This window comes from Cupressus sempervirens, chromosome 9, assembly GCF_028749045.1.
Source record: "Cupressus sempervirens isolate cs-2001-9-10 chromosome 9, ASM2874904v1, whole genome shotgun sequence".
NCBI lineage: Eukaryota > Viridiplantae > Streptophyta > Pinopsida > Cupressales > Cupressaceae > Cupressus > Cupressus sempervirens.
The window spans coordinates 214484499-214509951 of record NC_143126.1 but is presented as its reverse complement, the minus strand read 5'-3'; the positions used below and the strand labels follow the sequence as shown (position 1 = coordinate 214509951).

Here is a 25453-nt window from a genome sequence, read left to right as displayed (position 1 = left end):
ATGGGCACAAGTGGTCAATGGACCATCCATGGAACAAAAGGAAGACATTCAAAAACAAATCAGGAGACAAATTAGAGAGAATGAAATACAAGAAAACGCTGTAAACATCATTATCAAAGGCTTAAAAGACTATGGGGAATGTGAGAAAACAAAGATTTTGACACGACTTCCTTAGGACAAACTAAAATGGACGGGTAATATCCAACAAGCAAACATAATTGGGAGAAGTATGGTAATGGGGAAAAATAGACATGTGAGAGTTACTTTCAGCAACACAGAAAATAAGAGTGCAATCTTGAAAAACAGGGGGCTACTCAAAGACATCCAAATATACTTAGACGAGAATTTAACCATTAACTAGTAAAAGGAAAGGAGGAAGGAGTGGGAGAAAGTAAAATCAGCAAGGGCTGCCGGCAAATGGGCTTGGATGAAAAATGGTAGAGCACAGATTGCCAACAAATCAACGAATTAGAAATAGAAACTTAGGGCCCCATGAGAGTATCTAAGCATGGTGAGTTGGAATTGTAGAGGATATCCATGGAGAAGAGGACTGGGGTTGGGGCCCATAGCCGAGTGAAGACATTATGTGTCTCATAGAAACACATGAACATGAGGGATGTGGGATTCCAGATTTCAAAGGGTACAATAAAATCTCCATGTGGAATGAAGAAACAAAGACAGGTAAAGGGCATGGAGGGATTACTATCTTGATAAAAGATACGTGGAACAAAATCATAAAATTGGAGAAAGAGGACCCAAATAAACAATTTATATGGCTGAAGATTGAGGATGATGAGGAGATCACATGGCTAGCAGTGTGCTATTTCACACCAAAAAGCTCTAAATTCTACAAAAAGAGACATCTAGACAACGAAGATCCATTTGCAGCTTTAAAGAAAGATGTGCTTTCCTTTAATCAAATTGGTAACACAATCCTTTTAGGAGATTTTAATGCTAGTACAACGAGTAATCGGGCTATTCAACTAGGCAACGATTTATCAGAAGACAGTAATCCCTTGTGGCTGAAAGAAGATGATGACAATATCAGCAAACAAACTTCTCAGGATGAAAAAAGGTGGTGTGTCTCACTTTGGGGCTGAACTTGTAAGGCTATGCAACCTCCATGGGTTAGTTGTGTGAAATTGTATGAAGATGTGGCTTAAATCAAACAAATTTACTTGCAAAACGTATAAGGGACAAAGTGTGGTAGGCTATCTTATATGTTCACAATCAATCGTCACCAAAGCTGTTGATTTCAGAATTAAACAACATCCCATAGAGCTAAATTTAGACCATATGCCTCTATATTAAATACAATATGAAGGTCAAAAGACGGAAAAGTGATCAGGTCCTAGATGAAGGCACAAAAGGACATAAAGAGGGCAAGATTCTTATAAACAGTGATAATAAAAAGATATTTTGCACTGCTCTTGAACAACTCCAAATGCATCATGACATCATGAATATCAAGGAAACCAGTGATAAGAAAAGCCACATTAGCAGCAGTTTTCTAATCCCACTAATTAAGGAACAACTAAAGGGTTGCAAGAGAACAAGGATAAAGAAGAGCATCTCAAACACCTTTCTGGCTAACCCATGGTATGACGAAGAATGCAAGGCCGCAAAAAGGAAATTTAAAGGAAGAAAGGAAAACAAAACAATCATAAGAGAATACAAACAACTGATCAAATCCAAGAGAGAAGAATATGTGATTAATTAGAGGAAGCAGCTAATCATGTTAAGAAAGCACAATCTTAAAGATTTTTGGAGGAAGTTACAACAAGCTAGGAAATAGGTTGAAAATAAAATTACGGATTCTCAATGGTTAGAGTATGCAAAGTCTCTTTATGAGAGACCAGAGGACCAGGTTTCACTCCCCACAACCAAAAATTCAGATGAACTATTTTCTGATGAAGACATTACTCTAGGGATAAGGAGATTAGCAAGTGGAAAAGTTCAGGATATTGATGGGTTAGAGGCTGAATTTCTAAAGTGGGGGACAGATTTGTTGACTCCACACATCAGGAACATTTTTAATATGGTCGTGCAACGCTGCTTTCCCACGGAGTGGACCACCAGTGTAGTTATTCCTCTCCATAAGAGTGGGGATGTCAACAACCTTTCTAACTACCGCACTATCATGGTGAACCCCCTATTAAGAAAACCCTACGGGAGTATGGTAGAGTGGAGAATCAGCGGATGGGTAGAAAAAGAAGGTAAAAGAGCTATGGGACAGGTGGGTTTTAGACCAAAACATTCCACCATTGATCACTGCATTACCGTAAGGTTCCTTACAGAAAAAATGTGGGATAAACAAGGGGAAGAGGCTTTTTGTTGCTTTGTTGACTTTAAGAAAGCTTTCGACACTGTCCCTAGGGATAAGTTATGGAATAGGATGGAAGAATTAGAGGTCCCAACAGAGTATAGAGCTGCTGTTTATAAACTTTACGAACAAGTTAAAGAAAAAATCAGAACCAAAGTGGGCATGTCAGAATGCTTTGGTAGTGACACAGGGGTCAAACAGGGATGCTTGTTATCGCCTACCTTGTTTGGCTTCTATATTGACAAGTTAGAGGAATGGCTAAATAAAGCCAATGGAGAGGGAATTCAGTTGGCTGAATATGTGATTAGATTGCTTTTGTACATCGATTACCTCATTCTCATTGCTAAAACAGTACAGGGGCTGAGAGAACATTTGAAGAACTTAGAAACCTTTTGCATGGAAGTAGGGATGGAGGTCAACACTTATAAGACCAAGATCATGGTTTTTTCATTGAAGAAGAGAAAACAACAATGCACTTTCATATTTAATGACAAAGTGCTAGAAATTGTTGAAGAATACAAATATTCGGGGATAGATTTCCATTACCGACTCAATTGGGAAACATGCAGACCAAAAATGATACAGGGGGGATGGAAGGCATCTTATCTTCTTCAAAACAGGTGCAGGACAGTAGAGTTATGGGATTGGAAGACTAAAAAAACCCTCTTTGGATTGTTGGTGATACCAGTTATTTAATATGGCAACAAGGTATGGGGGAGCAATGTATCAAACCATAAATGGCGACAAATTGAAAGAATTCAGAAACACTTCATCACAACTAATCTCAAAATCAAATCCACAGTCCAATACGAGATTATTTTAGTGGAGGTGAGCATGCTCCCAGTGGAGGCTTTGACAATTGTTAGATTGTTGAGCTATCTGAAAAAGGTGAGTAAAATGGATGCACATCGCTGGCCTAGTAGGGTGGTTGACGGAGAACTTGCTTGTCGGAAGAAGACATGGAAGAAAAAAATAATAAATGGTTCAATAAGTGGAACATTGACTACCTAGAATGCTCAGAAAACAATTTTGAAATAAAAAAATGGGTGGCAGGATAAGTTAGCTCTGTTATGTGGGCAAACCAGCTAGGTAGAAAAAAAGCCTATTATGTCAAAGAATTTAATCCCACATGCGAACATGATGACAAATAATATTTAGGAGCCGAGATCAAAGGAAAGACAAAAATCCTAATCGCTCAATTGAGATTTGGTTCCCACCATTTGAGATGTGAAATTGGTAGATGGAAGGTCCCTAAGGAAGAGTGGGAGGACAAAATTTGTAGATTTTGCAACGAAGGTGTGGTGGAAACAGAGTGGTACTATATGAAGGATTGTACAGCATACGAAGACATTCACAGCTAACGCAAAGAAATGTTAAAAGTGAACAACATAAAAGACCTTTTCGAAGGACCAAGACTCCTCAAGGGGGCCATTTTACTTATGCAGATTCACAACAAAAGAGACAGGTTGGAGAAATCACATCAGATTGACTAGGAGTTTTATGTGGGTCCCTTAGGTTTATGGCCTCGTGGACGTCATTAAAAATCTTTCATTCATTCATTTATATCTCATATTTGAGGGAGCCACAACTTTTCATCTCACGCCTTTTGACGATTCATTAAACTTCAACAAAATTTTAGTTATGACAATGTTTGGATTTATTCTTTTATATTTAATAATAATTTAAATTTTATTTTTAAATGCTTTTTAATTTTAGTTTTATTATCAAATCATATTATAAAAGAGGACATTACAAATATGTTCTCTAAAGTAGAAGGATAAACCCATTGTGAGGAAAACGCCCCTCTCATAATAGAGAAGAAAATAGATCACACAGTCATCCCATGATGTGTATTTTTTTTGCAATAGTGGTTCTTGCTTCACAATGAATGTTGAAGATGATCCTATTATGACAAATAAAGGATGCTCACCTTAAGAAGGCACACAATATTTTACCACTCTTTTGAGGAACATGGAGGAAGAAAACTCAAAATGTAGGATGTCTTTGGAAGTGGCTTACATGTGATGACTCCTTTAGAAGTTGTCCAAGGTTCACCAAGCTAATGCCAAATTATGCCAAATAATAGGTGGGGAGAGAACACGAGGGTCTGAATGTTCTCTCATGATATTTGAAAATGATGATGCAACTTCATAGGATCTAACATCAAAGAGGAGATGGATGCCATCTAAATGTTCAAGCAGGGACTTTCAAAATAAACTCATAGTTTTTGTCAAGTACCCATCCCAAATGGTTGTATCTAGAAAAAATGTATATGATCCTACTACACTTAATCATTGGAAGCCTCTTTTGAAGCAACACTAAGCTTTGAAGTAGGGGATGATAGAGATGAGATCTTGGTGCATGTCATCAGACTACATCACTTATCACTAAGTGATGTGTCGACACAAGATGTGTGAACATTATATAAGTCTACCATTTTTGAAATGCTACGAAGCTTGGTTAGTGCATGGAACCCATCAAGTTTAGGTCTAGTTGGAATTGAGTTTGGGTTTGAATGATTCCTCCCCCTTTTCTCTTGTAATTTAATAGAAATCTTTCCTTTTCTCTAGTCACACCTTTTGGAAGAAGGTATGATATTGTTTAATCAATAATAGATTTATATAGATATTATTGTTAATTAATTAATCAACAAATCTATTTATATATTATTTTATTCTATATTTCATATTGTGATTATTTTTATATATTATGTTTGATTTACTAGCTGCGGCCATTTGGAAGTCCGCCATACTTTCCATCCCTTATTGCTCTTCGCTTTCCCTTAGAAGCAAATACCATAACACATGCCCAATGAACCAATGGTTTGCTGCTGACTGCAAATCTTTCCATCGCTCGGTGTGTTTTTCTTTTGAGGCTTATTCCCCTGACTATGCTTGCCTACGTTCTTCTTAACTTCATTTTTTTTGCTGTAAGAAACGGTCCTTTAACGCGTCTTAGTGTAAATCCCTATGCTCCACGCTTATTCGCAATCCTCAACTTTTCTAGCGTACCCTGTTTCCCCGTTGTCCCCCTCCGCCCTCCACCCTCCACCCTTGAATTTCGCTCCCTAACCTCTCACACCATTGCTCTTTATGACATTCCTAGGCAGCCATCTATCCAACCCATTCTGCCTCCCTACTGTCACTTGTTCACCCCCTCCAACATTTATGAGGCCATCAAATCCATGAGATGCAGCATAGCGGTTGATGAGGAGGGGTTCTAGGTCGAACTCTTCAAGTTTGGTGTCCTGGTCCTTGTCTCCTATCTCTCTATACTCTTTAATAGAGTGGTTTGTACTGGTTTCCCTGATTCTTGGTCAAGGCATCTGATTTATCCGATTCACAAGACCGGTCATGTCTTTGACCTCGGTAGCTATAGGACCATTATGATCGGACATACATTTGCCAAACTGTATGCTACAACCCTTAATGCTATGTTATCCAAAGAGCTTGACAAGAGAGGTTGTAGAGTTAGAGGTCAGTCGGGTTTTTGTGCTGACTACCAAACCATGGATCACATCTTCACTTTACGGACTATTATTGAGGAGCCTAGACACAGATCGACGAAAGTATATTGTTGCTTTGTTGATTTTCGCAAGGCTTTTGATTTCATTCCTAGGATGGCTCTATTTCAGAGGCTTCATGTGATTGAGATTTCTAAGAGCTACTAACTACTATTATGAATTTATGAGATTGTATGAAACTATGGTGGGTAGATTCAAGACTCCCGAGGGATTCTTAGTTCTGATCCATAGCACCATTGGGGTTAAACAGGGCTGCCTTCTCTCCCCCACTTTATTTGGTTTGAATATTGATGAGCTTGAGGACTTCCTTTTGAACTCCTCGCTCCTCAGCGATGGATGCTACTTGCATCAGGTCTTGATCTCCATTTTTCTTTTTGCAGATGATGTGATTCTTTTAGCTTCTTCTACAGAAAGTTTACAAAGGCTTCTTGATGGTTTGGCTTCCTTTTGTGACTAGTGACAGCTTGTGATTAACTTGGGTAAGACTTGGGTTAAGGTCTTTAATTGGTTAAAGACCTCTCATCTTCACTTCTTCTTCCAAGGACAGGAGATTGAGATTACTTCTTTATATATGTATCTTGGAGTGAAGTTCTTTGGGCCTCACTTTATTATGAGATCGACTATTCAATTCAGAGTCAGTAAGGGTATGGGATATTTTGCTATGCTTGAGAGACAATGCTTCAGACACCATTTTCAGGATACCTCGTCTAAGCTGTCCCTCTTCAACTCCCTAGTTCGACCAACTATTCTTTATGGCTCAGTGGTTTGGGGGCCTTCTCTCCTTGTCTTAGACTGGGCCTCGATTAAGCGGGTGTAGACATTGCTTCTACGATGTATCATTAGATGTCACAGGTTCACTCATAGTATTATTTTAGCCGAGTTCGATGCTCATCCCTTCAGACTTGTGACCATATTTGACTTGATTTGGTTCCTTCATCGCCTTCGTGGTTTTGTGGATTTGACTGGAGATCGATATAGATACTCCTATCTGGCCTACTGCTCTTCTATGACTGTGAGTTCTAATACTAGCTCTCGACCTCACTACTGGTATGCTCAGGCATCCTCTCTGCTGAGCTTGATTGGGATTGATATTGACTGCCTCCCTCCATACCAGTTCTCGTTGGATGCCCTTGCTCATCTCCTCGCCTCACGTCAAGAGTTAAATAAGCATGTTAGACTTGATATCTACAAACAGTACATTATCACTACCTGAAGTAACCCTCTTGGAGGTTTACGTCCAAGGATGGCCTTCTATGTTGAGCACTTTTTGGAGATCTGTGATGGGATTATTGTTTGTCCTAGCTACTTATCTTGATGTTGGTGTCATGCCCTGCATATCTCTCTAGGCTCCTTCAGAGTTGGTTCTCACCGTCTTCGGGTTCAGATCGACCATCGTATAGTAACAACGAGCGGATTTGTCAGCCGTGTACTTTAGCGGAGGTCGAGACAAAGCTTCACTTTATTTTTCGTTGCCCTATCTTCTATGAGATTAAAGGGAGATTTCATTGTTTGTTTTGTGACTGTTTTTCTCTTTCAGCTTTGTTTAGTTACATTGACCAACGCTGTCTTGCACTTTATATTCAAGAGACCACCCCGCTCCGTGATAGTACTTTACAATCACTACTTCCTTGTTAGCATACCTCTGATCAGCTCATTATTGCCTTTTTCTCACCCTTATCTCCGTCACGGGGTGTGAAAAGGCCATCTAGTGCCACTGGTCACTCCAGGTCTATTAGACCCCGCAACTGTTTCTCCTGACAGTAACACTCCTCCAGGAGCTCACATAGACAGATCATGGCTCATGTTTACCCGCAGTCATATCTTTCTGTGACCGATTTCTTTTTGCTAATGAAGGACTTCTAGTCTTTGCTTTGGCACTTCTCTGCTTCTCTTCTCTTCTTCTTGTTCCTTGTTTTTTGCTTGCTTTTCTCAAACACTGTTTGGTGCTCCTGCTTTTGTCAACTGTCTTGTCGTAAACTCTCAGTCCCATAGACCTTGTATGGTTTTTTGTTGGACATTAATATTATTATCTTATCTCATCTTACGATAATATTTATAAAATATCATATTTATATTTGAAATAACAATAATATTATCATAAATATGGACAAGGTACCAAAGTTTGAGGGGTGGTTCGAACCAATAGGCAGCCAATTCAAACCCGGGCAAATTTGTATTGCCCAGGTCGAATTTCCATTGAGCCCGGTTGAATTTCTTCTAGCGGTATGCGTTAAAGTGACCTTTTAGAATTTTTTTGATAATTTTTGATTTCCACAACCCTTAAAAGTGAAAGTAAACGGCTTATGTTGGCTTATAACACTCATTAGTTGAAACTTGAACTTCTTGTAATGTGTCATGGGTCATGATTGAATTTTAATGTTTTGAATCTTTGATGTTGAACTTGAAACATATGATGGAATGATCTTGATTCATGATGCTATGATTATAACTTACAAGTTTAAAGTTTATGCCTACTGTGTTTTTGTTGTTTAAATGATTAAATCATATGATTTTCTGATACTATGTGCCATTCTAATTTTAACTATGCTTTCAGGCTTCTTAAATATGTATATATATAAATTTCTATAATTTTTACATATTTTTGTACGAACGAACCCAAAACCCTTTCCAAAATTTGCCGTACTAGCAAATCGGTTCTTCAAACCTGTATTTCGAATCGAACTCGAACCAGTAACTAAGACCTTAAGTAAATTTAAATAATTAGTTGCGAAAAGCACCTACGAGAGAAACTACTTCAACAATATATGCTGTTCACACCAACTCTTTGAGCAAATCTATTTGTCACATTAAAGCATAGTTACCAGTTTGAGTTTGGTTCGAAATATGGGTTCAAAGAACCGGTTCACCGGTACAGCAAAATATTGGAAAGGGTTTTGAGTTCGTTCATACAAAAACATGTAAAAATTATACAAAATTATATATATACATATTTATGAAGCCTAAAAGCATAGACTATCATAAAATCATATGATGTAAACTAAGTTAATCATTTAAACTACAAAAACACCATAGGCATTAACTTTAAACACGTAAGTTGTAATCATAGCGTCATGAATAAAGATCATACCATCATATATTTCAATTTTCAATTTTAACATCAAAGATTCAAAACATTAAAACTAAATCACCTATTTGCACACCACAAATGATGCTAGTAGCCAAAAAAAGCTACTTACATTCACTTTTTAGGGCAATTGGAACTCAAAACAAAAAAATTGTTATAAAAGGTGACTTGAAAGTCGCTCATCTGCGTAAATTCGCCCAAATTTGTCCCAAATTCGAATTGGGCAACCAAAATTCGCCCGGGTTCGAATTCTGGACTATGGGTTCGAACCAGCCCAAAGAAAATCAGATTTGGCTCAAACTGGACCAGTATTTCAAATTGGTTCAAACCCAAGCAAGGTTCTTGGTCCAAAACAGTGAACCTGGGTAATTAAGCATCAAAGAAAATTATACCAAAGCAATTACTAGTAATGATCTCTAATTCAATTGTCCATCGAGATTTTAACAGCATTTCTATATGGTGCTAACGAAGAGTTTACACACTCACATGCTGCCTTTGCAATGTATGTATAATTCTCTCACCCAGCATTCTAGATATGAAGCATTGAGTTTCTGCAAGTTCCCTCATTTTGTCATCTTGAGTATCCATGTCATAGTAAACTTCTTTCTTGGACAATATTTTGTAGAAGTATTGGGAACTCGACATCTTTCTAGTTTTGATATAGCACTGGAATGGCAGTATAATTTTCTTTACTTTATGAGCTGATGTAATTATTGTAGCATAATGAAACTTTCCTTGCATGGTGATACTCTAATGAAATGCTATATTTCTCTATAATTTTAAATTGGTCAGATCTAGTTTATTAGAGTTAATTTTGTAATGGATTTCCCACTCTTAATGAAATTGTATTTAGAATTTAGAAGAAATATGCACAAATATGTGCTTGTCAAAATTAGCTGGTTTAAGACTTTAGCACATTAAATTTTCATCTAGAAATATGAATATTAACATAACAGAATAAACACCATCTTTCTAAAGAATATAATTAGATTACCTTCAACTGGTGTATATTTTTGAATATATTTTAATAACAATAGGTTCAAATAGTTATCTTAATCAAGGCTTCAATTGACTACTTGCACTCCAAGTAGAATTTTGTGATTTAGGCCCGCTTAGCTATGGCCTTCACATTTCTTTCCTATATACTTCATTTCCAACTTTGGGTCACCCACTACAAACATGTTGAGATTCTTAGGGTTCTACTTTTCCACCTTCAATACCTCCATGTAGATTGTGAAGAAGTCTTTGATGACTTTTATAGAGGAAAATGAAGATTAGAGGTCATGAACATTAGGCACCTCAGGCTTGGGGATCTTGGTTCCGGATTGGAATGATTCACAAAATCTCTTGGGAACTCAGCGAAATAATTTATGGGATCCGAGACAGCAATGACTAAGAGTGCTGTTGCAGTGTCTATAATAAAGTGCACTGCCAGAAACATTCAAAATAATGGATTCAGCTTGGTTCTCTGTGTTGAGAAATTTAGCCTCATTGTGAATTGAAGCCAATTACATATGTAATATATGTTAATATATATGTGTCTGTTGATGGATTTATGTTGATATCTATAAATATGCCATTCCAAGAATATCACATTGAGATGATATATCTCCATATGCTTGAGAACATAATGTGCCCTATAACAAATCCTCCCTCGCTAAGTGGGAGTGTTAAGATCATAGCTACAGTCAGATTGATTTAATCATAAGATCCAATGATATAATATATCATATATATATAATATTATAATTATACTACATATATATAATATTATAAATATATTATATTATATATATATTGTATAATATATATATAAATATTATACATATACATTATATATAATACATCTGTTATATTGTGATTTATATTGTTAATTTATATTAACTAATAACGATTAATCATAGAGACATGTCTCCTCTAATATTTATAAGAGATTGGGATATGCATTTGGAACGTACCTATAACAATGGCAGTATAATTACATTTGCAGAAACCGATCCATGTTACTCAACATGGTATCGGAGCCTAATTGTAGATGTAAACAGAATGAAGAGTATAATAAAGGGATCAATCTCTACATAATAAGAAGGCACTATTGAAGGAGGACATCCAGTAGATGAGGGAGGATGGAAGACATCCATCGAAAGAGTTTTCTAAGAAACTCGTGGTAAGTATACCACTTGCGTAGAGCAACCAAAATTAACATAGAATCTAAAGATTATGCGGCACATATCAAACGACGAGTATGGACATGCTTTAACAGAGAATGCTTACTGTTAGATTGATTGTCGATAGGTTTGACTTTCATTTAAACCACCTACGCTATCGGCAGTGGCCAGACATAGAGCTCCTCGACGTAGAGTGGATACAGGAAATAAATTTGAACGGTCTTTCATTATTCATCTAAAAATAAATAAATAAAAAAGCTCCAAAGGATTAATGGGTATTGTGGATTAGGAGAGCATGAGCACAACATTGTCAAAATGAACCTGACCAAATACGGGCTTTTCGGGGAAGTAAATTGGATAGCTTTTGAGCTTGACTTAACATCAACTATCATTGATTGGTAACAAGGAAAAGAACGACAAACAAAGTACAGTTAGTGGGCCTTACATATTGTCGAGCATAGAACGTGGAGTTTAAAAGAACATTTTAGTGTGCGCTTACATTTTTGCAAGATAACTACACTAACATTGATAACAATTCTCCTTGCCAATGGATAGAAACAAAGGACGCTTATCGGTCAATGCGTCGTATCAAAGGTGTCGGAAAAAGACATCAATTCACAAAAAATAGAAAAAAAAGACAAAAACGAAACATTAGGTGATCTTTTTTATAGCGTTGCAAGATCTAAGGGAAACAAGCCACGTGGTTGGCAAGGGTCACACACTGCAATTAAGACAAGCCAATTTAGCACTGAGACATATCAGGGAGTTTGTTTCGGATGTTGAGTTCCCATCAATATTATAGTAAATAAAAAGAGGGGCAAAAATACAATATATTTGAAGGAATGTGCATTGAAAGTAAGATCGAACCAAGATCTCTCCATAAATGGTGAACACAAGGAGAAGACATAAAGCAGAGTACAAATCAGACGATTAAGACTTATCCTAGACACTTGCGTAATCAGCTTGGAAAGTATAGCAAACCCTTGCAAATTGAGGAGATGAAAGGTAACTTTCATTCTTAATTAAGTTCATAATAAATAATATTAAGAGGTGTACAATGATTATGATTTAGTAAATAAAGGGAAATGTGAATTTGCTTATAATATTAAGGGAAATATAAACAATAATAGTATGAAGCAGAATATAATGAGGTAATAGAGAATAAATATTAATAATATGAGATAACAATATAATGAAGCGACATTTCAAATTCATTTAGTTTTTTGTTTAATTATTAATTATTAATTGTTTTAAATGAAATGGCACAAAATAAATTGAATACATTGTTAGAAAGGATTAATTGATGTATAGAAATATATATCAAAGTAACGAGACTCGGACCCGGCTTGGACTCAGCAGGGGTAACTCGACTTGTGCCCCGACTCGGACTCGCCAATGACTCAACAAACTGACAAAACCCTTGAAATTTTGAGTTTTTAAGGATTTAAAGAACATTCCATGTACCCATTATTGAATAAAGCTTAAAGACATAATAACATCATTAAATAGAAGGTAATTTGATCACATACATCGATTACGTAAGTACAAAGGTAAATTGCTAAATACTAAATAGTAGCTGAAGGAAATAGAAAACATAGATATATAAAATCCATGAAACCCATCAAAATGTATATCAAATCAATAGTCATCATCAAATGTTCCAATCATATGTTAAGTTAAACAAAAATTTAAAACAAGACTATAGCTATGGCTCCTAGTCCTCATCCTCATCCTCATCCTCCACCTCAACCTCAGCCTCAGTATAATCTATAATATGCCTCTTAGTAAGGCATCTAAGGAAGGTCCTGGATGACTGATTAGCCATAGCCTCAGCTTGTGAGGTGCATCTAGGATCAACTGTAGTCTTTGCCAGTGCTTGTGAGGTGCCACTAGAAACAACTGTAGCTCTCTACTCCTTTTCTGCTATAGCTACGACCTCAGCCTCATTGTTTGCCTCGTCAACCCACTCTAGGTCCTCATCATCAAAGATAGGATCAGTAGCCTTAGTGATCCACTCAGACTTTGGATCAACCTCCTCTAGAGTAATCAAAGAGGTGTCACTATCCAAAATCTCCTTGGTCCTAATGTGCAGGTTGTAATGCACAAAGACTAGCTTATTCATTTTCTCCACAGACAATCTGTTACGCCTCTTCGAGTGGATGTGCTTGAACATGCTCCACTTGTGCTCACATCCAGAAGTGCTACTTGGCTGGCTCAAAATGTGGATGGCGATTTGTTGAAGGTTTTTGGTTGAAGGCCCAAACATTTGCCACCATCTATCTGAATTTTGAAAAAAAGGAAAAGAAAAAATCAAGGTTGAATGGGTACTCGTACCCACACCCCTGGCACTCGTACCCACTTACCCAAGTACCGAATACATGTATCCTAAGTATCAGGTACTTAGTGGAGAGCATCGTAGCTAAGGACCTTGATTAAGATTTCTTAAAAAAAATTTAGTTTTTTGTTTGCGTATCAGCTATTTGTTTATCAAGCTTAATTCAATACCTAATCAGTTTAAAACTTTGATACAATATTGATTAACAATAAACTTTATCACTCTTCAAGTCAGAATTTTGTTCATGTTTAAAGTTTGCCTTCTCTATTATGCATCTAATCATTTATCATATATTATTATTACAAACATATAGCAATTCTGAAACTGAAAACACTAGATTACATTTGCAATCTTTATCATAGTTCTTGTTTTGAAAAACCATTGTCATGAGTCATGACTCATAATTTCAGATTTTCTATAAATATAAAAGTATAATTAAAAATAAAGTTTGACATACACAAGTACCCTTGTCCCCTATTATGAAAAATAGTCGTACTCGTACCCATACTTGTACCCTAAGTACCCCAAGTATCCCCGCCGCCGTGCAACCTTGGAAAAAAAAATTAGTCTCATTTCAAAATTTAAACTTTAAAGCTAGAAAGTTAGAAACTAGATAGTATATACGTGCATCACTGCATATTGTATAAGGCTTAAGCTGCAATTTTTGCCTGGCTGCAATTTTGTACAACATTCTTTGCCAATTTGACCTAAAAAAATGGGCCCCGTTGCATTATTATAGGCATCCATCTCAAGCAATATATCTGTGGCATTAGTGGCCATCTTTGATATCACAGTTTATAGGCCACTAAGAACCTCCTCATCTGCCTTGAAATCATTACAGAAACGGTATGCCGGATTAAGGTAATAGGCTGCTGTGTGGATGGGTCCATGAAGCTGATTTTGCTATCTCTTATCAATGATGTCCCAAATAGGGCCATACTTGTCCTCAACTCCTACATATTTGGCTCTAATAGCCTCCTTGGCCCTATCTATGTCCTCATATATGTAGCCCATATCGGGCTTCTCCCCATCAACAACTCGTAGGAGGGCTACAAGGGGCTCAATGATCTACAAAACAAATAAAGAAAAAAACAATTTAGTGAATGATGAAACTTTGCAAAGTTGCACAATGAAAATAAAACAAAAATATGTATAAGATAAATTAATTTATAAATTTTAAGACTAAGTTTATAAAATTTAAATTACCTCCACAATCTCCTTACATGGCTTTCAAAAACTTTCTTGATCATAAATGCATTTTGTTGCATCTATCCCTATAGGGGTGGTGGCAAAGGATGAGGAAGTCCATTGTGGACTAACAAACATGCACCTCAAAGGTAACCTTGAACTCAGCAAGGATTTTAGTGTGATAAAGTTAGAGGCAAATCTTGTGATAGCGGGATGAGTGAACTCATTTCCCTCCGTGTATTCCCTCATAATACTGATGACCAAGGCATGATTATAGATGAACTTGCAAAGATTTTTGGCCTTAGCAACACATGATTTCACCCATTCAATCTTGCCAATATCCTCTAACATGAGGTCGAGGTAATGAGCCGCACATGGAGCCCAAAAGATTCTTGGGTGTCTCTGCATCAAAAGTTTTCCTGTAACAATTTTAAATTAGTAAACAATTAAAAATGTAGATGTGTTGCAAAACTTTTAATTTTCAAAATTTAATGAAAAACTAAAATAAAAAATTTAAAAACTTAGAAGTTAAAATTTTACTTGCAGCAACATAATTAGTTGCATTATTAGTCACCACCTGGACAACATTCTCTTCTCCCACCTCCCTTATGACCTCCTCAATAGCCTCACATAAGCATTTTGCATTTTTGACATGTGAGGAAGCATCTATAGACTTCAAAAACATGGTGGATCCTAAAAGTGAAAATAAAACAAAATAATTATCATTGAATAATCAATAAAACAAAATTTTAGTTATTCAATAATACATTAAATTTTAGACTTTGAGAAATAGAGGATGATGAATTACCTTTGCTAGAAACACAAAAATTTAGGAGTCGTATTTCTCCTATCTGTCCATCCATCCGTCATAATGGTACACCCCTTTTGGCTCCAAATCTTTCTATGGTCCTTCAACTTAAGTTTCATCTCCTCAATCATTTCTAGTAAGAGGGGACCACTCAATTCGTCTTCAGTAGGGGCTTTAAACCCCGCACCACAGATGGAAATGACATCAATCATCCTCTACCAATAATTAGTCCTATTACATTTATAAAAACATTTAAATTAGCAAATTCCATTTTCAACATTAAGTTAAAATTATAAAATTTTATTTTCAAAATTAAAAGTAAAATTTAAAACTTAAAACAATCAAATTAAAATGAAGTTGAAGTACCTGGCTGCTATAAATGGAATGTTGCAGAAATACCAAAACTTGCAAATTGCTCTTCTTCAAGCTTCATGGATCTCCTTATTCCAGCCCAAGCTCTCTAGTGAGGGTTGTGCACTAGGAGTGGAACGTGGTACAAAAAATTGGACGAAAGTTAATGCCAATACTACTATCAGGGGCAGCGCTACTAGCAGTGCAAGGAATAGATGTAGAAGCAGTTACACTAGCATAAGCACTAGGAGGATAGGGGGAAGGGAAGAACCTTCTCCAACACAACCTATTGAACCTAGGGGTGTAAAAATAGATACAAAAGCAGTTCTAGATGAGTCTGGATGGGAAGGGGAACCAATTTGAGCTAACTCTGCTAATTTTTTTTTTGTCTTAATTCATTTTCTTGTTCATATTTTTCTAAGGCAACATGAGAAAAATGTCGAGCTTCAGTAGTTGCAACTTTACAAGGCTCAACATTATGACCACGTATGCTAGCAATATGGTATTTCAATCTATTTATCCCCCCAGTATTAATGACCTTCCAAAATAAACATTTTGTTTGAGTTCTACCTCTACCCGGAAAGTCTATGGTGTACTTCCAACACTCATATTTTTTATTGCCTTTAGAGAGCTTGGGTTTTCTAGTTGGAGGAGCCATTATGAGTGAGGAAAAATGTCAAGGTTGCTGCAATAAGACATTTTAGACCAAAATTTACCATTCAAGCATTGTATTTTATGAAGATCTAAAGTAAAACAAAACCCATAAACATACAGAAAAATTCATCCAAAAAATCCATAAGCATAGAGAGAAAAATCATCTAAATCCAAAAAATCAACTCTTACCTTTTTGAATTGAGTTGACATGTGTTGAGAAGAGCTCCTATAAACTCCTTGATGATCTAAATCCAAATATATAGTTGCTCTAGTGTCACAAATGCAAGCTTTTCTCCTCTTCTTTTCAACTGATTGCAAAACAATGGCACTCTATTTCCCTTTCTTCCTCTCTCTTTCTTTCTTTTTCACACAATAGAGTGTTATGAAAGCCCGTTTAGGGTTATAAGCAAAAGAAAGAAAGAAAAAAGTTATAAAAAAAGTAAGCATTTTTTCATTTTTTAACCAAGTCAAATTGCTCCAGCCATGGCTGGGTCACGGGGGTCGTGACCCGCAAGTCACGACTTGACGAATGAGTCAGGTGAGTTGCCTGGCTTGACTTGCCGAGCTCGAGTCACGGGTCATTTTGTCCCGGCGAGCCTTGCTCGACTCGCTGACTCGGGAGATTGGTCCGATTCGCGGCGAGTCTCGTTACTCTGATATATATAGATATATATTTGCATATATGTATTTATATATATACATTCATTCAAAAATGATATTTAAAAATTTGACAAATATAAAGAGATACATTATGAGAGTACAAAAGGTAAGATGCATTATGTTATCGTATTTCCATAAATGAAAATATAAAAATATCCTTTAATTTTTTTACATTATTAAATATAAGAGGATTAGTTGATGTGCAACAAGATAGTTATATAATTTCTTATGAATATTAGTGAATATAGATATAAGTATATTTTTAAATTAGATATTTATCTATATTCAATTGGACTGATCTTATATTATTATATTGAATTATTTATTATCCTTGATTATTTTATTTAATCAATGAAGTCTATCTTATTTGTATTTTGTATATACTATGAAAGCTATGTGCCTTGATGTTTTCCCTCAAAAAAGTTATTGCAGGAAGAAAGAGAAAAATTGAAATTCAGAGGGAGGTTGACATGTGAAGCAACCTTAAAAGAGAGGGAGCATATAGAGGATATGATTCGGTCAACTTTTGGTGATCTTGATCATATTAATTCAGAGGGAGTAAACCACGTTGTGATAGAGTCACTAATGATATGAATTTGGGATACACAAATTGCAAGATGTGCATTATATAGGTTTAATCAAAAGATCAAACAAATACCTTTGAATGAACAAAGGAAATTTGAGTTGTTGTGAGACGCTAATGAAGTTTTTAAGAATTCGTTTGAACCATCTACGAGTCTCTCTTTGATGAATGAAACTTGATGTATGAGTTGTAGATTCATTCATGTGGCACAATCATACTCAATCAAGATATTGGCATATTGTGGACAAGTTTGAGAAAATGGAAGGACGTGTTCGCTTCTGCTGTTAAGCTAAATGAATGTTTGGATCTTCAATGGATGAAAAGAGCAAGTTGGAACTTAGAAAGGAGTTGTTATATTTGATACAAAATTGTTCAGCAATATAAGAATGAGTGGAAATTTTACATTGTGGGGGGAATAATAGTCAATGTTCCATTCCCACTTGAACCTTATTTAGAGGGGAGATGTTCCATTCTCAAATAATCTAAGAAGACAATTTCTGAATCTATAGATAATTATTCTTATCTTTTACATTTATCTACTCATTGTAGTCTCTCTTATTTGCATTTCTTTACATACTATAAGGGTTATTTACCTTGATCTTTTCCTTTATGTTTGAGGATGTTCTTACAGGAAAAGAAGGTTAGTACTTTACACATGCTACCAAATATTGTGCAGACTCAATCTAATGATAGTTCCAAAGACCCTGATGATCAAGATGGATAAAGTGAGGCTCTTGAAACAAACATCTTTGATGATTGAGATTATGAGTATTCTTCTACATTAAGAGGGAGTATGACATCTCTTCGAAGGCAATGCAGGAGCTTAGAAGATTGATACCCAAAGGGAGTCTAGAAATACATGTGTGTGACTGTATGTTTTTGATGGGCCTACTCTTGAGGGCATCATGAAGAAGTATTGACTTATCACTAGAGAATTGGAAGATAAATATCAGATTCAGAGTAAGTTTGACAAGAATCCTTGGTGGAAGAGAGACTCTAACGGAGTAACTAGAGGACTTGACTTCCCAAGATGATTGTTCAGAGGGAGATTTTTGAGGTGCAATCCTTTGTAAATAATATCTTCTCTATGACGAGAAGTTCTAAGTGAAATTCCTTGTAATGCATTCTTCTCTGTCAGAGGGAATTGAGGTGAAATTTTTTGTACCACCATCTGATTGGGTTCATGGTAGTTACTGTTTTACATATGATATGTAATGAAAGGTGACTATCTTTCATTGACATATATAAATAGAAGGTAACCATTGTAAAGTGACGATCTTATAAATGGTAGACCTGTTATCGTGACATACTTCATTAAGTTGTTGTCCCAGAGTGCTGGAAGTCATGATAACGAATGTATCAACCAAAAGGTAACCATTGTAAAGTGACGACTTTATCAATAGTTGATCTATCTCCTAACACCTAAATGTGTTGGAGCAAGTGTTATCATGGTTCTTTGGGCTTAATTTTGTTGGATGCCTTGATAACCAACTCATCATGGTTCTTCGGGCCAGATTTTGCCGGTAACTATGAAAATCAATTTGTTATGGTTCTTCAGGCCGGATCTTGCTGGACACAACTTTAATCCATCACAGACCACACCTAAGGCGGTTTTCAAATCTTGTATTATAATTGCTTTAGTTCTCTTTGCTAAAGAGGGAGTGTTGAGAAATTTAGCCTCATAGTGAATTGAAACCAATTACGTATGTAATATATGTTAATATATATATGTGTGTGTTGATGGATTTATTTTGATATCCATAAATATGCCATTCCAAGAATATCACATTGAGATGATACATCTCCGTATGTTTGAGAGCATAATGTGTCCCATAACAAATCCTCCCTAGCTAAGAGGGAGTGTTAAGATTATAGCTACAGTTGGATTGATTTAATCATAAGATACCATGTTGATATAATATATCATATATATATAATTTTATAATTATACTATATATATAATATTATAAATATATTATATTATATTATATTGTATATTATATATATAATATATTATACATATACATTATATATAATACACATGTTATATTGTGATTTATATTGTTAATTTATATTAACTAATAATGATTAATTATAGAGACATGTCTCTTCATGAGACATGTCTCCTACTCTTATATTTATAAGAGATTGGGATCTGCATTTGGAACGTTCTTATAAAAATGGTAGTATAATTACATTTGCAGAAACCGATCCATGTTACTTAACACTCTGGAGCCTTGGAAACATCATCTGCATTGTAATTTGTTGAATACACTACTTTGTCATTACTGGGGACCTGGCATGTTTCTTCATGTTCTTGAAATGTGTCTTCGAGTTGTTTCCATGAGCCATGCTCTTTTGTCTGAGCAATATTCACTTAATCATTGTCCACATTTACATTGTTTATCCATATCATCATGAATATTTTAACTGTTTATACAGCTTGGTTGATTGAGGGTGATCTAAGTAGTCCTTAATTCTGCCATTTGGCTTCCAGGATCTGAAGTCCATCAGAGGAAACTGATATGCAATAATTTCTGGGGACTTAGCTTGCACTGCAAGAAACTTGTGAAATTCACGACTGCCCAAAATATACCCCAAAAAGTTTTGTTCACAAAAACCTTTTTATCTTGTGTACATTTTGACAATAAGTTTGTAGCATATTTAAGCTTTCAGGTATAAAAAATGCAAGTGAATGTTGGCTTAGAAAAGACCCATTCAATATGAATAGAGTAAAAGATTTCATGGAACCCAGTGATATCCCCTTTCATGGTTTTAAGCATTTGACGCAGTTTGGTCTAGTGAAGTGCTTTGTAGACCAATGAAAGAAAGTGATTACAAATCCATTTTTTATTCTTTTGATATTTAGGACTATACAAAAATTTACCCAAGACTACATGCACAGGTTTATTTAATATTTACTATCAGTGACTATCACGTTCATCAATGGTACCCATGCAATTCTGACACAGTGTTTGAAGCACCATACAGACAATATGGTAAAATCATCACATTTTAATAGCAGTAACAAATGACCTGACAAAATAGAGGAACTCATTACTTCTCTTAAACTACAAAGGATTCTGATTAATCTCAGAAAACTTAATACAGATCTCTGTCACTGTTTTGCCAATCTCTCGCCCATTGATCAATGCTATTTTGGTCATTTTAAAGTCAGGGTTGGGCAGCTTTAATGTGCTCCCAAATACAAACCCTATGACATTGGATGTGTCTTCTGCATAAGCAGGATAAAAGATGCCACACCTCTAAACATCTTCTTTGCAGATGTCTCTGATAGTATTGGAATAGGAAAATGCCTCATGTTTTGTGGTAGCTCGATACACTAGGAAGCTCTGACATTCCAGGATTAACTGGCAGCTTGCAAGACTTTTTGCAGTGCATCACTTAGGACTGGCGCTGCACTTTTGAGAGGATCTAGAGCAATAAAAGCATCTGATGTTGTGTTTGACTTGTCAGAAATTCAAGTAAATAATATGAATAGATCAGTACGAAGTGAAGCATCTTAGAGTGGATAGTTGATTGATTAACGTACTAGGGTAAAAATGGTCACTAGGCAATTTGTGGTCCATGTCCCATGTTTTTGGATAAAAAACTTTTATGTTGATAGTTGATCTCTAAGTGCACCACCTGTTTTAGGAAGATGCTTGTCTGGGATTGGTCGGCCAATTTTGGAATGAAAAAACAGACCATAATTATATTGTCTTTGATTATGAAGAAGATATGGTGTATATCTGATTAAATCTTGATTCTTAAATAGGTTCTTATGAAGATGATTTTATTTTTCTTTACAATGCTTAGCCTGGTATTCTTATAAAAATATTGTATTTTTTAATTTATAATGGTTAGTTAAGTCTTTTGAGTTGTCTAGTTAGTTTAGTTAGCAACTTTCTTATTTTTTTTGGTGTCAGTTTAGTATCTTTCTTTTTTTCTGCTTTTAGTTTTCAGTTGCTTCTTTCAGAAACATCATCTTTGTAATTTGTTATTTAAGGAATTTGTCTTCTTTGTAATACTTCGTTGTCAATCAATGAATTATTATGTCATAGTGTTAAAGCCCATAGGATAGCTTGGGAAAATTTTTCATATTCGTGCTTTAATACTGGAATTAAGTTTTAGATTTTTTTAACAATTTTTGATGAAAAGTATTGGAGAAGCCTAAAAATATTTTAAAATGTTTTTAGGAATTTTTTTGGACATTGTAAAGATAAGATAAATGTATCAATGTCCAACAAGAGACCATGAAAAGGGTCTAAGGGATAGAAAGCGTACAATCAAGGAGGCTAACAGCAAGAGGATCACCAAACGGTGTCCGAATAGAGCAGAGCAAAGTAAAGCAATAACATGAAAGAGAAGAGAAAGAATAAGAAAATGAACACAAACATCATCTAGGCAAGGACAAGGGATCCTTCCTTGGTATAAAGAAGTCCATAACAAAAGGGTAAGACCCAGGACAACCAAGAATCCTAGTGCGTTTTTTAGCACTCCTGAAGTGGTGACACTGTTGTGTAAGACTATTGCAAGGTCTCACGAATCTAGAATGATTGATGGTATTATTGTCAATGGTACACTTTGCACCTTGAGCAGAAGGCAGGGGCGAGAAGAAGTTAGTGATAAGCTGGTCTGAAGCTTGGCTTTGGGGAAAAAGAAGTTGAAGAGTATGGTCATGGAGCAACATAGTCTCTCAAAGGTAAAGCGCAAGACATATCTGGTTCGTATAATTGAAGTTGGAGAGAGACCGACAATCTCCGAATAAACAATAATATCTCCCTCTAATCTCATAGTAGGTGGGGCATTGGAAAATGAATCTTAGCTTTCGCCAAGGGACATAGCTAACAAATCCGACCCTTGCTATCAATGTGGTGATCAATTTGGGTCCGAAGTCTATGAGAACCAACCCGAAAGGAACCCAGGGAGATATTCAGAGGGTGGCTCCATCGCCATGATAAATAACTTGGGCATGTAATAATTCCATCTTGAATATTCAAAAATTGCTCAATGTAGAAGGCCATCTGCAGATGTAATCCCCTTGGGGAATCGCTTGAAGTCGTGGCAATGTACCATCTATAGATGTCAAGTTTGACATGCTCATTACACTCCTGCTGTGAAGAAAGGAGGTGAGTGGGAGCATCCAATGAAAATTGGAAGGGGGGGAGCTTATCAATCTCAATCCCAATTGAGCCCAACAAAGTAGTGGCTTGAGCATACCAAAAACGAGAAGTCGTGGCAATGTACCGCCTATAGATGTCAAGTTTGACATGCCCATTACACTCTTGCTGTGAAGGAAGGAGGTGAGTGGGAGCATCCAATGAAAATTGGAAGGGAGGGAGCCTATCAATCTCAATCCCAATCGGGCCCAACAAAGTAGTGGCTTGAGCGTACCAAAAACGAGCCTTGGTGGCAAAGTTGGTGTCGGCTTTGGCGACAAAAGAGCAATAAGCCAGATAAGAATAGCAGTGTCGATTACTTTGGAGTTTGCAAAGCCACGAAGACGATGAAGAAACTAAACCAAATCAAAGATAACCCCTAGCCTAAAGGGGTGGTCCCCAAACTCAACAAGAATAATGATGTGCAAAATGGACCGATGGCATCTGATAATTTGTTGGAGAAAATGAGTCTGAACTCTCTCAATCAAGGGCCAATCTGAACTGAGGAGGGAAGGGCTCCACACCTTGGAGCCATAGAGAATAGTTGGCTTGACTAAGGAGTCTAGAAAGGACAACTTAGACCTAGTGTCCTGAAATGATGTCCGAAGCAGCATCTCTCTAGCACGATAAGAGATCCCATCCCTTTATCGATTCTAGGCTGAATGGTTGCTCTCAAGCTGAAGCAAGGTTTGGAGAACTTAACCTTGAGATAAGTATAAGAGGAAGCAATCTCAACCTCCTAACCTTGAAAGTAAAAATGTAGATGTGAAGTCTTCAAGCAGTTGAAAACCATGACCAAAGTCTTGCTTAGATTCACAAGTAGTTGGCGTAAGTCGTAGAAGGATGCAAGACCATCCAGAAGCCTGTGAAGGCCTTGTGGAGAGGAGACCATAAGAATCACATCGTCAACGAAAAGAAGGATAGAGATCATGACTTGATGTAAGTAGCACCCATCACCAGGGAGCGAAGACTCCTTGAGAAAAACCTCAAGCTCATCAATATAGATGCCAAATAAGGTGGGCGACAGAGGGCAACCTTGCTTCACACCAATGGTGCTTTGAATCGGATCGGAGAAACCCTTTGGAGACCCGAATCTACCCTTAACAGTCTCATAGAGCCTCATAATAGCTGTCAATAACATCTTAGAAATCCCAATATCTTTCTCTGGAAGAGGGCTAACCGTGTCCACAAAACAATAGTAGACTTTCGCCGAATTGTGTCGAGCATCCTCAGTAATAGCATGCAGGGTCAAAATATGGTCCATGGTCTAATAATTTGCGGAAAAACCCCGCCTGGCCCTTGGCTCGACAAAGTCTTCTGTCAAGCACTCTAGATAAGATGGAGTTCAAAATTGTGGCATAAAGTTTGGCAAAGGTGTGTACGATTATGATGGTCCTGTAGTTGCCAGGGTCAGAAGTCACTCCAGACTTATGTATCAGATAGTTCACGTGCCTCGACTAAGACTTAGGGAAACTAGTGCACACTTCTCTATTAAAGAGCGTGGAAAGGAAAGAGCTCAATACTGAGATGCCTTAGCTTGAAGAGATCTGCTTCGAACCCTTCCTCTTCCGTTGCCTTACTGCATCTCATGGATCTAACGACCTCGCAAATGATGGAGGTGGTGAAAATGTGGCAATGGGAAAGGGGGTGAGGTGAATAGAGGGTTGGCTAGGACTATTGTAGAGTGTGAAGGTATGGGAGGTGAGGGAGTGGAGGTCAAGGGTGGAGGTTTGAAGGGGATGGAAAGGGAACAAAGCGTGCCAGAAAAGCTTGGGGTTGCAGATAAGCATGTCGCGAAAGGATCTACAGTGGGAAGCAATGAACAACTACTTCTTATGGTGAAGAAAGTGGTAGTAAGAGAGATGAAGACAAGTGTAGGAGGGGAGCAAGCAATAAAGGCCGAGCGCAAAGAACGGTGAAAGTTTTTGCAGTCATCATCATACCACTGATTCATAGAGAAGGTACTATAACGTTTGGGGTTGAGGGAGGAAGGAGTGGTGCAATCCGAGATGGAGAGGAGAGCCGACTCCTAGATTGCCATGATCAATAAGGTGAGCATGAAAGAAACATGGCTAGAGTTCGTGAAGCAGGTAGCGGGAGGAGACATTTGAGATGGAGGGTGAAGAGGTCCTGGTCACTCTCTAGGAAGAGGGTGCAGGGGTGGGTCACAGCAGGTGGTGGATGGGCAAGAGGGAATGGAGAGTGGGGGGGAATGAATCTCAAGGTTGAGGAGGGCATGATCGGTGAGCGAGAGGTGGGTAGTAAAATTATGGATAGAAGGAATTAAGTAAACATGGGTAATATCGTGTAGTGCACCACGCTAGCACCAATACAGTGAGGCCAGTAGGTAAAGAACTCAGAGCCAAGGGAGTGCGAGAGGCCATTTAGAATCACAAGCTTAAGAGACTCACAAAGTTGAAGTAGGTAGTGGTCGTAATTGGAGAGAGGCCCTCAACAATCCTCTGAGGTACGTTGCAGACCCATACTAGCAGGATTAGTCTTTGAAACGTAGGTAAGGTCAAATCTACGATCATGAAGAGGACTTTGAAGGCCCCTAGTATGCACATTAAAGTCCCCAAGATAATGATATCTGCCATAGTTGCAAACGTGGAG

General features: G+C 36.9%; 1 protein-coding gene across 1 annotated transcript in view; it reads left to right on the top strand.

Annotated features, from left to right (window-relative positions):
- HDA9 (histone deacetylase 9) overlaps window positions 1-25453 on the top strand; it is a 91223-nt gene that overhangs the window by 17363 nt on the left and 48407 nt on the right. The window lies entirely within an intron of this gene.